General features: G+C 41.7%; 1 pseudogene; it reads right to left on the bottom strand.

Annotated features, from left to right (window-relative positions):
- Positions 1 to 271: 271 nt before the first annotated feature.
- Positions 272 to 6,765, bottom strand: LOC118884627 (annotated as a pseudogene).
- Between the last annotated feature and the right edge of the window lie 7,669 nt (positions 6,766 to 14,434).

Raw genomic sequence — 14,434 nt, 5'->3', positions numbered from 1 at the left:
AAGACCCAACACAGCCAAAAATTAATTAATTAATTAATTAATTATTTAAAATGAGTAAAATTTTAGATTGTCAAATTTGGGAAAACGCCTATCAGATTTCTTTCATACGTAAGCTGAATAATTTCAGGGCACTTTGCATTTTCTTGTGCAGTGACTAATCTTTTTTTTTTTTTTCAATCAAACAATTTTAATCAAGTTAACAGTAAGCAGTAACGGTGCAATTACACAAAAAGCCCTATATTTTACATGTTTAAATTGTTTTTCATTGTCTTTACTTGTAAGGTATTGAAGGTGGGACCCACTCCTGAATCTTCTTTCTAGTGGTGGAATAAGGTATATATTGTTGTGGAGTGCCACTCATGTTGATTTTATGGTTTGTTCCAAATGAATGTACAAGCAATAGGTGGTTTTGTTGTTGGAGGATCATCACTCATACAGTGAAGTCAACGATACCATTCAGGGGGCACCATGCTTCCATCCACATCCCAGAATGTGTTTTTGCCATTCATTTCAGTAGTATATATAACCCACTGGTGACAGCCAAAAAACTTCTTGCTGTCTTCATAGTATTTATTTCCATTTCTGTCTTCCCCCACTAATATACCAACCCTCACATCATTTGTCCTGAAGAAAATCTGTAGATAGCCATGGAGGCTGCCCTGGCCACTGACCTGCTGCAGCCCATGCTTAGTGACTAATCTTTGAATTGATGATACTCATTAACCAGTTGAACACTGATGTCCTCATATGCATGTTATAAATTTTAGGTTATTTTCATCAATGTCTGTCTATTATCTCAAACAGCAAGAGAGTTAAACACAGAAACTCTGATAAATTTTATTTCACCAGATCCTCATAAAAAAGAGAAATGTATGGTGTATTTGTATGTATATGCTGTGCATCAGTTAATTATTATTGTGTAACAAACTGCCCCAAAATCCAGTTCTTAAAACAACAAATATTTTATTCACTTATGTTTCTGTGGGTCAGCAATATAGACCAGGATCAGGTGGATGGTTCTTCTGCTAGGGATCAGTCATGCAGCGATAGTCATCTTGTGGCTGGACTGAGGCTGGATGGACTGAGATGGCCTCACTCAGATGTCTGGTGGTTGGTGTTGGCTCTTGGTTGGGTTCTTCTCTCCATGAGGCCTCTTATCCTCAGGAAAGCTGGTTTGGGCTTCTTTATACAGCAATGGGAGAGCTTCTTTATACAGTAAAGGCTGACAGCAGAAGCTGCAAGGCCTCTTGAGGTCTAGGCTTGAAACTCCCACATCATTTCTGCCACATTCTATTAGTCAGAGCAAGTCACAAGGCCAGCTCCAGCCAAGAGATGGGGACAGACTCCACATCTTGAGGGAAAGAGCAACAATGTCACACTGCAAAAGGCATTTGTGCAGTGACGGGAAGAATGACTGTGAACATCTTTCCAAATGATCTACTACATATTGCGTTACTCAGTATATTCTTGACAGGAAAGCACTTCTGCTTTGGCTACACAGTGATGAGAACTAAAATTGTCTGCTTACCATTTTATACGTCTGATGAATGGAAGAATTTCCCACAGACTACCTTCTGCTTCTCTACATTTGAAATCTTGTTTTCTCTACCACCACATACTTCCAGATGCCACAGGATCTGCTCATATCGCAATAGGACCTCTGGCCTTGCAACCTTACATTACAACATTGGGCAGCTGTAGTATTTCTGGAAACCACTACTGTACCAGGAAGGCTAACACTAACTTAACTATACATGGAAGTTACTACAAACCACATAAACATATCTCACTAAACCCAACTCAACTTCCTCTTAGTGACTATATCCCCCAGATGCCCAGGTCTATGCCAATGCCACCCAACAGGAGCAACAGTGCAACAGAGGGGAAGTCAGAGTGGAAAGAAACAGAAAACTTAACCAATTACAGTTAAAATATCTTACTTTTGTAAATTTTCAAAAAAACATATGACCATGTGAACAGATCACTAGGGCCCTTTCCTGGGTCTTAGGAGGGGCTTGTGTTAGTGGGCTTGAATTGAAGCTTCATTAGTTTCTTGGTAAATACCTGTGGTAGGCAAGATAATCACCCCTCCAAAGAGGTTTACATCCTAATCCCTGGAACCTGTCACTATGTTACTTTTCAAGGCAAAAGGGACTTTGCAGATGTGATTAAATTAAGGATATTAAGAAGGTAAGATTATCCTAGATTATCTGGGTCAGCCCAATGTAATCACAACGGTCTTTATTCATGAAAGAGGGAGGGCCTGAGATGGAGAAGGAGATGTGATGATGGAAGCCATCAGAATGATGCCCTGTGAGGAAGACTCAATCAATCATTGCTGGCTTTGAGGATGGAAGGAAGTCATCATGCAAAGAATGTGGGCAGCCTCTAGAAGCTGGACAAAGTAAGGAGACGAGTTCTCCCTGACAGCTTCGCTGGCAAGAATGCAGTCCTGCCAACACCTTGATTTTAGCCAGGCGAGACATGGTTTTTTTTGGACTTCTGATCTCCTGAACTATAAGATAATAAATTTGTTCTAAGTCACCAAGTTTGTAGTAGTTTGTTACAGCAGCAATAGAAAACTAATACAATACACTTCTGCTTTCATTCATTCAGCAAAACTATATCGAATACGTTCTTTTTGATAGGTAATAGGCACCGGAGATCCTGGAGTGAATAACCAGATGAAGTCCCTGTCCTCATGGAGTTTATATTCTAATGGGAGAAAACAGATAAAAAACAAACAAAGAAAAATGTAATATGTCAGGTGGTGTTGACTGCTGTGGAGGAGTCCAAAACAGGGTAAGAGAGCTAGAAATTGATGGAGCTTGGGGTTTGGGTTGGGATGGAGTAGTGGGCTCTATATGACCAGGGAAGGCTTCTTCAATAAAGTGACATCTGAGCAGACACGTGAAGTGAGTTATGTGAGTCTCTGGGGAAGACCATTTACACAGAAGGGAGAGTAAGTGCAAAGGGCTTGAGATAGGAAGCCAATTAGTTTATTTAAGGGACAGAAAAGAGGCTACAGTGGCTGAAACAGGGTGAACAAGGGGGAGAGAGAAGAAGGCCAAATCATGTGGGGTCTTGAGGCCACAGTAAAGATTTTAACTTTTACTCTGAGTGAAATGTGAAGTCCCTGGAGTCCTTTGAGCAGAGGAGTGATGGGATTTGACTTAAACTCTAAAAGGATCGCTCACTGCTGGCTGGAGAACACAGTGGAGGGGAGCCAGGATGGAAGCAGAGAGACCAAGGTGGAGGCCCCTGCAGTAATCCAGGCAAGAGATGATGCAGTTTGGCGCAGTGTGGTAGCAATGGAGGTGGTAAGTATAGGCGTCTGGATACATTTTGAAGGTAATGATATATCATTTGCTGAAGGATTAGATGAGAAAAAGGGAGGAATCAAGGAACTCCAAGTTTTTTGGTGTGAGCAATTGGAAGAATGGAGGTGACATTTACAGAGATGAAGGCTGTGAAGGAGAAGGTATAGTGGCAAGAGTGGTGTTTCATTTATCTATTGCAGAAAAAAAAAAAAAGCGCAAACTTAGTAGTTTAACAACAATTTATGATTTCTCTTGACTACATGGGTTGGCAATCTGGCAGTTCTACTGGTGATCTTGCCTGGGATCAGTCAAGTGGTTGAGTTATCTGATAGCCCGTTTGGGGCTGGAAAGTCCAAGACGGCCTCCTCTACATGGCTGGAGCCAGGACCAGCTGCTGGCTGGGGTGCCTCACTCGGCTCTCCACAGGGGCTCTCATTTTTAGTGAGGCTAGCCTGGACGTCTTTGCCATGGTGGCCTCAGTGTTCCAGAATGGGAGAGTAAAAGCTGCAAAGCCCCTTATGGCTTAGGTTCTGGAATTCATACTCCATCACTTTCTACTGATCAAAGCCAAGATACAAGGCCAGCCCAGGTTCAGGGGTGGGGAGTGTGTGTGAAGAAACTAATGCTCACACTGCAAACAGGCACGGACACAAGGGAGGTGTGATTCACTGGGACTATTATTATAACAACTACTACAATGAGGAATTAGTTTGTGGGCACATTAAGTCTGAGATACCTCTTAGACATCTGGGTGGAGATGTCGAGCAGGCAGTTGGATAAATGAGTCTGGAATAGAGGAGATGGGTTCAGTCTAGGGATAGTATAAATTTGGGAATAATCCTATAGTAATTGGATCCATGAAACTGCAGGAGATAAACAAGAGAGGGATTGTAGATAGAGAAAATGTTTTAAGAACTAAGTCCTGATGCATTTCAACCTTAAGAGGCTGGACAGATGAGAGGCCAACAAAGTCAACTAAGGAGATAAGAGAAAATGGAGGAGAGAGTGCCATTCTGGAATTAAGGAAAGAAAGTTTTGTAAGGAGCAAGGAGTAACTTAATGGAGTCAAATTCTGCAGCTGATAGACTGAGCAAGATTAGGACTGATAAACGACCACTCCATTTCCTACAGTGGAAATCACTGGTGAGCTTTATAAGAGACATTCTGGTGAACTGCTGGGGCAAAGGCCTGATTTGCAGTTGGTAAAAGAAAAGATGGGACACATGTTCAGACAAGCTTTTCAGGAGTTCTGCTGGGAAAGGGAGCAGAGAAATGAGATAAAAGCAAGAGGGAGATGTAGGGTCAAGATAGGAATTTTTTCCCAACATTTTATTAATGAAAAATTTCAAACACACTAAAAAGTTGAAAGAATTTTATACATTGAACACATAGACCCACCACCTGGATTCTTCTGCTAACATTTTCCTATACTTGCTTTATCACATATATGTCCATCTATCTATCTATCCATCCCCAAGATAGGTTTTAATTTTTTTTTAACACTGACACATTACAGCAAGACTGAAGGTTTCTGGGAAAATTCAGTGGGTGGAGCAGACTGATGATGCAGGAGCAAGTTAGGGGAAGGATTATGAACACAACGGCCTGAGAGGGAAAGAAGGGCTGAGATCTAGCGTTAAGTAAGGGGTTGGCCTTCAAAAAGGAGCACAGACAGAACAGTCATTGTTACAGGAATGAAGGCAGGGCACAGGGGCATAGATGCTGGAAAGTAGGTGCGTGAGGGTGTGGGAGCTTGCGGAAGTTCTCTTCTAATGAAGTCATCAGCTGAAAGTGAACATAGGGGGCAGAGGAAGTGTTGTAAATTAGAAGAGAAAGGAAAGGGGCTTCCCTGGTGGCACAGTGGTTAAGAATCCACCTGCCAATGCAGGAGACACGGGTTCGAGCCCTGGTCCGGTAAGATCCCACATGTCACGGAGCAACTAAGCCCACGCGCCACAACTGCTAAGCCTGCACTCTAGAGCCCACGAGCCACAACTACTGAAGCCCATGCGTGCAGAGCCTGTGCTCCGCAATGAGAAGCCACCGCAATGAGAAGCCCGGGCACCGCAACGAAGAGTAGCCCACGCTCGCCCCAACTAGAGAAAGCCCGCATGTAGCAACAAAGACCCAATGCAGCCAAAACAAATAAAATAAATAAATTTATATTAAAAAAAAGACGACGAGAAAGGAAAAAGGTGTGAAATAACCTTCTAGGAGAGTGGGATGGTGAATGGTCTAAGAAATACAGGAAGATTGCCAAGCGAACCCGGGGGGGTCCATCTGAAGTTAATGGTCAGGCATTTGAAATAAGAAGTTTTTGAGTTTTCCTCAGCCCTATTCAGCTGCATGGGTGCAGGTGCAGGGTCGAAGAGTTGGATTTAACAATTTTTTTTTCCAAGTGAATACAGCAGAGGGGCAAAGAAGTTGAGGATATACATAAAAGAATGACAGTAATGCTGGACCATGGAATTTAAGCCACACAAAGAGGGAAGTGAGAAATGATAAGGGTAAGAGACAATGGAAAGGTGGTGGGATAAATGGATGGCAGGTTCCAAAAGGGTCAAAGAATTGCTGGAGTTGGAATAGTAGAAGAGCGGGCTGGAGTTGGAGGTGGCAATTAGTAAGCAGGATGCTTGAAATTGAGACTATGGAGGGGCTGAAACTATTGGAATGATAAGGTCAAGGCTATGGCCATGGGAGTGAGTGGCTGAGGTGAGGTAGAGGAAAAGTTTATTGGGGGAAAAAAGATCAGGGAGCTGAGCAGTTTTTAAAAACAGCTTTACTGAGATATACTTCACATATCATATAATTCATCCATTGAAAGTGTACAATTCAATGGTTTTTAGCATATTTACAGAGTTGGGCCAATCCATCACTAAATCAATTTTCAAACATTTTTACTACTCCCCAAAGAAACCCATACCACTTTACCATCAATTCCTATCTCCCCACATTCCCCAGCCCTAGGCAGCCACTACTCTACTTACAGTATCTATGGATTTGTCTCTGGACATTTTATATCACTGGAATTTTATAATATGCGGTCCTCTGTGACTGGCTTTTTTCACTTAGCATGATGTTTTCAAGGGTCATCTTCATTGTTAATACTGGAATGATTAAAAAATTATTATTCTTGGTGTTGGACAGAAGGACAGTGATCCAGAAGTTAAAAACCTTCACGGAAAGAGGAGTGACCCAGTGTCTGTAGATGTCTGCCATAAGGAGGGGAAGAGGATGGTACAGTCTGATGAAATCAGAGTCAAAGTCAGCTCAAATAAAGAGAGGTTTACTCCGGGGAGTCCAATGAGAGAAGATGACAAGGCTGGCTATAAGGAACCAGAACCAGAAAGTCAAGAACCAAAGTTGTGCCCCCAGGGCTACCAGGCTCTCTCATGTCTGCCTCTCCTCTGGCCACCCCTTCCCTCTCCCTCACCTCACCCGCCATGGCCTCCAAAGCTCCGACACTCCACAGCCTTTCCTTTCATGCATGTTACGTTGTCATCTAAATGACTTTATCTCCAGGTCCTAAATTTCCAGGACAGGGAATGTGATTGGCTTGACCCAGCTGGTGTCCCCCTGGATCTGCTGTCCATTCCCGGTTCAGTCAGTCATGGCCTGAGTGGTCATGGTGGGGTCATGAGACAACACGGCAGCTCAGGCAGTGGGTTGAGATCCTCTCAGAACTGATGTGACTGAGGAGAAGAGGAGCAGCCTCACTGCTCCCTGAGGAAGCACAGACACCAGAGAAGAAGGCAGGGCAGCTGCGCCCAGATGTCCCCGGTGATGCCGCGGTGGAGCTCAGTGCTCCGTGCTGCCTGCGGGATACCCTGGCCTGGGGAGCAGTTTCTGACTCTTCCACACCTCCCCATCCATCCCGGCAATAAACCCTCACTGCTCCCACACAGTCATCTGGGCATGCAGGATTCTGCCTTGATGCCTGAGAAAGCCTGACTAATACGCTCTCCTCTCACAAACCAGTGCTGGGGGATTTGCTGAGGCCTTTTCCTCTCATTTCACAGAAACTTCTGGAGAGAGAAATTGAGGTCAGTCCAACCACAATCCTGCCAAAGCCCCTGAGCTGATTCTCATGGAGGAGACAGTGAGAGAGAGAGGAAAATAAGAAAAGAGGAAAGGACTCTCCAAATTTGCGGTGGGGGGGAGGGGTGTTGAGGGTTATTTTATTTTTAGAAAGTATTATGATTAAAAAATAAATATACAACTCCAGCCAGTTCCAGCTTTCCACGTGGGAGAAGGGAAATGCCCAACTCCAGTCCACCCCAGCCGTCATGTCCCCAACTAAGGGGGGAACAACTGAGAAGCACTTGAAGTTCACAGTCCAGATGTACTGGCTCATGAAAAGACTAAGACCTAAACATGGGACTAGGGACAGAATGCTTCTCCAAACCCCACACCCTACCACCTCATAGCCTATTTACAGGAGTTCCTTCTACCCAATACATCATGTCCATATATATATAAAGTCTCAAACTAAAAGGCAAAAACATAGTTTGAGGGACTTCCCTGGTGGCACAGTGGTTAGGAATCCGTCTGCCAATGCAGGGGACACGGTTTCGATCCCTGGTCTGGGAAGATCCCACATGCCACGGGGCAACTAAGCCCGTGCGCCACAACTACTGAGCCTGCGCTCTAGAGCTCACGAGCCACAACTATTGAGCCTGCATGCCACAACTACTGAAGCCTGCGCACCTAGAGCCCGTGCTCTGCAACAAGAAGCCACTGCAATGAGAAGCCCGAGCACCGCAATGAAGAGTAGCCCCAGCTCGCTGCAACTAGAGAAAGCCTGTGCACAGCAACGAAGACACAATGCAGCCAAAAATAAAAATTAATTAATTTTAAAAAAAGTAAATGGATGGAGAAAGATATACCATACTAACACTAATCAAAAGAAAGCAAGGGTAGCTATACTGATTTTGGACTTCAGAGCAAGGAAAGTTATCAGAGATAAAGAGGGGCATTGCATAATGATAAAGGGATCAATTCTCCAAGAAGATATAACAATCCTTACCATATAGATCCTAACAACAGAGCATCAAAATATGTGAGGCAAAAACTGATAGAAATGTAAAGAGAAATAGATGAATCTACTATTATAGCTGAAGACTTCAACATTCCTCTATCAGAAGTAGGTCCAGCAGGCAGAAAATCAGTAAGGACATAGTTAAACTCAGCAACACCAACAATCACCATCAATATGATATATATCTATAGACTACTTCATCCAACAACAGCAGAATATATATTCTTCTCAAGCTCATATGAAACATTCACCAAGACAAACCACATTCTGGGCCATTAAACACATCTTACTAAAATTAAAAGGATAGAAATCACACAATGTCTGCTTTCAGACTCCATGGAATTTAACAAGAAATCAATAATAGAGAGACAGCTGGAAAATCCCAAGTACTGGAGATAAAACAACACACTTCTCAATAACACACAGGTCAAAATTCAAGATAAATTTTAAAACATTTTGAACTAAATGAAAATGAAAACACAACTCATCAAAATTTGTGGGATGCAGCAAAATTCGGCTTAAAGGGAAACTTATAGCACTGAATCATATGTTAGAAAAAAAGATTTAAATTCAATCATCTAAGCTTTTACCATAGGAAACCAGAAAAATAAGAGAAAATTACTGTTTTGTTTTGTTTTTGTTTTGCTGCACCACACGGCATGCGAGCTCTTAGTTCCCCGACCAGGGATCGAACCCGTGCCCCCTGCAGTGGAAGCGCAGGGTCTTAACCACTGGACCGCCAGGGAAGTCCCTAAGAGAAAGTTAAATCCAAAATCAGGAGAGGAAAAGAAATAATAAAAATTAGGGCAGAAATCAATGAAATTGAAAACTGGAAATCAATAAAGAAAGTCAACAAAACTAAAAGCTGGTTCTTTGAAAAGATCAGTAAAATCAATAAACTTTTAGCTAGACTAAGAAAAAAAAGAGAGGATACAAATTTCTAATATTAGAAATGAAAGAGGGGACATCACTACAGATCCCTGGGACATTAAAAATAATCAAGGAAAAAGAAAAATAATCAAGGAATACTATGAACCAACTCTGTGCCCACAAATATGATAACCTAGATGAAATGGAACAATTCCCTGAAAGATACAATCTGTCAAAACTCACACAAGAAGAAGTGAGCAATCTGAATAGGACCATATCAATTAAAGAAATTGAGTAAATGATTAATAACCTTTCAAAACAGAAAGCATCAGACCCAGATGTATTCACCAGTGGATTCTACCAGACATTTAAGGAAAAAATACCAATTCACTATAATCTCTTTCAGAAGATAGAAGCAGAGAGACTACTTCCTAACTCATTCTATGAGGCCAGCATTAATCTAATACCAAAACCAAAGACATTACAAGAAAAGTACAGAACAACATCTCTTATGAACACAGACGCAAAAATCCTCAACAAAACATTAGCAAATTGAATCCAATAATGTATAAAAATTATACATCATGACCAATTGGGATTTATCCCAGGTATACAAGGCTGGTTCAACATTCGAAAAGTAATTAATGTAATCTATCACATCAACAGGTTAAAGAAGAAAAATCATATGATAATATCAATAGATGCAGAAAAAGCATTTGACAAAATTCAACACCCATTCATGAGAAAAATTCTCTGTAAACTAGGAATAGTGGGGAACTTTTTCAACTGAATAAGTAATATCTACAAATCATCTGAAGTTAACATCATGCTTCATGGTAAGAAACTTGAGGTTTTCCCACTAAGATCAGGAACAAGGTAAATGTCCCCTCTTACCACTGCTTTTCAACATCATACTGGAAGTCCTAAATAATGCAATTAGACCAAAAAAAGGAAATAAAAAGGATACAGATTGGGAAGGAAGAAATAAAACTGTCTTTGTTTACAGCTGACATTATCATCTATGTAGAAAATCAGAAAGAATCAAGGAAAAAAAATTCTGGAAATAATACGTGATTATAGCAAGGTTGCAGGGCACAAGGTTATTATTTTTTTTAAAGTCAATCACTTTCCTATATATCAGCAATGAACAAGTGGAATTTGAAATTAAAAACACAAAACCATTTACATTAGCACCCTCCAAAGTGAAATACTTAGGTATGAATCTAACAAAATACGTACAAGGTCTAAAAGAGGAAAGCTACAAAATTCTGATGAAAGAAATCAAAGAAGTAAATAAATGGAGAGAAATTCCATGTTCATGGATAGGAAGACTCAATATTGTCAAGGTGTCAGTTCTTCCCAACTTGATCTATAGATTCAATGCAACCCTAATCAAAGTCCCAGCAAGTTATTTTGTGAATACTAACAAACTAACTCTAAAGTTTATATGTAGATGCGAAAGACCCAGAATGGCCAACACAATATTGAAGGAGAAGAACAAAGTTGGAGGACTGACACTACCCAGCTTGAAGACTTAACATTAACCTACAGTAATCAAGACAGTGTGGTATTAGCAAAAGCATAGACAAATAGATCAACAGAATAGAATAGACAGCCCAGAAATACACCCACATAAATATAGTCAACCAACCTTTGACAAAAAAGCAAAAGCAATACAATGGAGAAAGCAACAGTCTTTTCAACAAATGATGCTAGAACAACTGAACATCCACATAAAAAAAAAAAAAGAATATAGACACAGACCTTACACTCTGCACAAAATGTAACTCAAAATGGATCACAGACCTTAAGGTAAAATGCAAAACTATAAACTAGTAGAAGATAACATATGAGAAAATCTAGATGACCTTGGTTTTGGCAATGACTTTTTAGATACAATACCAAAAGCATGATCCATGAAAGAAAGAACTGATTAGCTGGACTTCATTAAAATTAAAAACTTCTGCTCTGTGAAAGACGCCTTCAAGAAAATGAAAAGACAAGTCACAGACCGTATTGCAAAAGACTTATCTGACAAAGGACTGTTATCCAAAATATACAGAGAACTCGTAAAATTCAACAACAAGAGAACAAATAACCCAATTAAGAAATGTGCAAAAGATGTGAGAAGATATACAGACAGAAAATAAGCATATGAAAAGATGCTCCGCATCACGTCACGAGGGAAATGCAAGTTAAAACAACAATGAAATACCACTACACACCTATTAGAATGGCCAAAATCCAGAATGCTGATAACACCAAATGCTGACAGGATGTGGAGCAACAGGAATTCTCATTCATGGCAGGTGGAACCCTAAGGGCAGGGGAGTCTGGGAACTGTAGGAGTCAGCTTTCCTACATCACCAACTAGAAGAGGGTGAAATGACCCAGGTTGAGAGAGCCAATCCATAGTATTCACTACACCCTCCATAGAGGTGGTACCAAATTACACTCCCACCAACATAGGATCTTAGCAACTCTTTGAGCTATGCCAATTCAATAAATGAAAAACATTACCTTATCGTTTTAATTAGCATTTCTCTCATTTTTGGAGAGGCTGATGAGCATCCTCTCTTACAGACCATTACAATGTGCATCTCTGTGAATAGAATTCAGTGGGAGTGCTGCCCCCTGCAGTTGTGCAACATGGTGAGCCTGTAATATAGTTACATACAATTTGAATTTCCTTCTGTGAATTCTTTAGATCCTTTGCCCATATGCTGGCGCTTTTTTTTTTTCATGATATATTTAACTGGAAACATACATGGGACCTGGACATACGGCATCTTCAGTGCCAGTTTTCCAAAACTACACCTTACCTAGTGTGATGGTTAATTTTGCGTCAACATGACTGGGCTAAGGGATGCCCAGATAGCTGGTAAAACATTACTTCTAGGTGTTTCTGAAAGAGATTAGCATTTGAATCAGTAGACTGAGTAAAAAAGATTGCCTTCACCAATGCTGGTGGATATTATCAAATCCATTGAGGGCCTAAATAGAACAAAAAAGCAGAGAAAGAGTGAATTTGCTTTCTGCTTGAGCTGGGACATCCATCTTCTGCTGCCCCTGAACACCTGAATTCCTGGTTCTCGGCCTTTGGACTTGGACTAAGAATTATACTATTGCCCCTCCCCACTCCTCCCCTTCTCAGGCCTTTGGGTTTGGACTGGAACTACATCTCTGGCTTTCCTGAGCCTCCAGCTTGCAGACAGCAGATCGTGGGACTTCTTGGCCTCCATAATCATGTGAGCCAATCTCTCATCGTAAGTCTCATTCTATACACCTATACCTATCCTATTGGTTCTGTTTCTCTAGAGAACCCTGACTAATACACTTAGTGACCCAACAACTTTTTTCCCTTTGTGTCATCTCCCTCCCCGGAGATGGTCCCAGTGAAGGGTAGGGAGAAACAACCTCAACTTGAAATGTCACAAGCATTTCAAGTTCTGGAGCTCTAGAACTTTAAAATTAAATTGTATTCAAAGTGCTTCTCCCACACAGGTTTACACGAAATTCTATCTTGCCTCCTGCCTGCTGCAGATTTAATTATGAATCATGCTGGATGGATGCATGAGGACACGGTGTGCCTAGGGAGCTGGGCAGCCATTCCCTCCCGCTGGGCTTGCGTTCTTGTGGTTTATAACGACTTCTTAGGTGAATAATAACCTCACGTTCATGCCAGGCCTTTTGGTCTTTGCTGATGACCTACAGAGGCTGGAAGTCTGAGATTTCAAATTCATCAGCAGGCCTTTTAAGCCTGGTCAATCAGTTGGGCCACATAGAGCCACAGAAAGTACAAGCTGCTGATGCAGAAGGACCCAAGCACTCAGAGGACTACACCATTTGCCTAGACGTGTGAGGTTGAAATTTTTTTCTCTTTAAAATGTCCACTTGCTACGGGGCTTCAGGTGCTCAGTGGCAAGGCCAGCTAACAAGGAGTGCACTTATGGACTTTCCTCTAAGCCCTGATCTGATGCACCAAATTCCATCATTATGTATTCATTCCTTTGGCTTAAACCTTCCCACAGTAACCTGGCACTCCCTCCTGACTTGCTGATTATTTTTCACTTGGTCAGGGTCAAAGTGTCCTAGGCATTCTTAATCCCTTCTTCTCTTTGTACCCTCATCCCCTCCCCCATCCAATTAATCATGAAGGCGCCTTGATTATTCCTTCAGAGTGTCTCTGGGGAAGTCCTGCTGGAGTGGGAAGAATACTGGTTTTGTGACCTTGAGCAAGTGATTCAAACTCTGACCTTCAGTTTCTCCATCTATAAAGTGGAGCTAACAACATCCTACTGCACAGGGTTTTTAGTAAGGATGAAAAATAATTCATGGTTTTATTAAAACACACACAGACACACACACACACACACAACACCACTTCCCTAGAAGCCTCTTTGGCTGACTAGTGTCAAGCCTAGTGATTTATAATATTCTTTGCATATATTATAAGATGTACAAATAATGTATGGTTTTATAAAAATGAGATCATATTCCATATTTTGAAAAGAGAAATGTGGCCCAAGTTGTTCTTTTCTGTTCCCTCCTCCACGACCCTAATTCAGGTCATTATTCATTTCTGCAAGAGCTTCTTAACTGTCCTTTCTATAACCAGCCCCCCTCCCCTGCCCCACCTGAAGTTTCCCTCTCTCCAAAACACCCTCCTCCCCGCTGCTGCTGCTCAGATTAATTTTTCTAAAACACTCTATAGATTATAACTTCCTCATGCTCAAAAACCTTCAATGGGTCCCACTGCCTTTGAGTACTGAGTCCAAACTCTTTAGCCTGGCAATGACGGTTTGGGACTGACCCAAACCTAGTCCAGTTCAACAAGCATTTCCCCAGTGCCCACTGTGTGCCAGTCTCAGGTTTGGCACAGGGATGGGGATTTGGCCATGACTAAGACTTAGTCTCCTCCACCACCTAGTGGGGAGGCAGACAATGAACAGATATTTTCTGTAATGCACGGTAATGGTAGGATAAAGGTAATCCCAAGGAGCTATGAGAACTTGGGAAAGCATCTACCTTTCTAGTCATGTCCTCAACTCCTCTCATCCAAATCATCCCTATTCTGTGTCCTGCACGTATCATGGCGACTCTTTACCCCCAGGTGGGTAGGGCCTGGTGACTCAGATAACAACACTGAAAAAGCACCTGCTGTCCATTATTGCTTTTGTTTATTGCACCATTGCCAAGACCACAT

The sequence above is a fragment of the Balaenoptera musculus genome, chromosome 19 (assembly GCF_009873245.2).
Source record: "Balaenoptera musculus isolate JJ_BM4_2016_0621 chromosome 19, mBalMus1.pri.v3, whole genome shotgun sequence".
Taxonomy (NCBI): domain Eukaryota; kingdom Metazoa; phylum Chordata; class Mammalia; order Artiodactyla; family Balaenopteridae; genus Balaenoptera; species Balaenoptera musculus.
The sequence above is the reverse complement of the archived record's forward strand: the minus strand, read 5'-3'. Positions and strand labels throughout refer to the sequence as shown.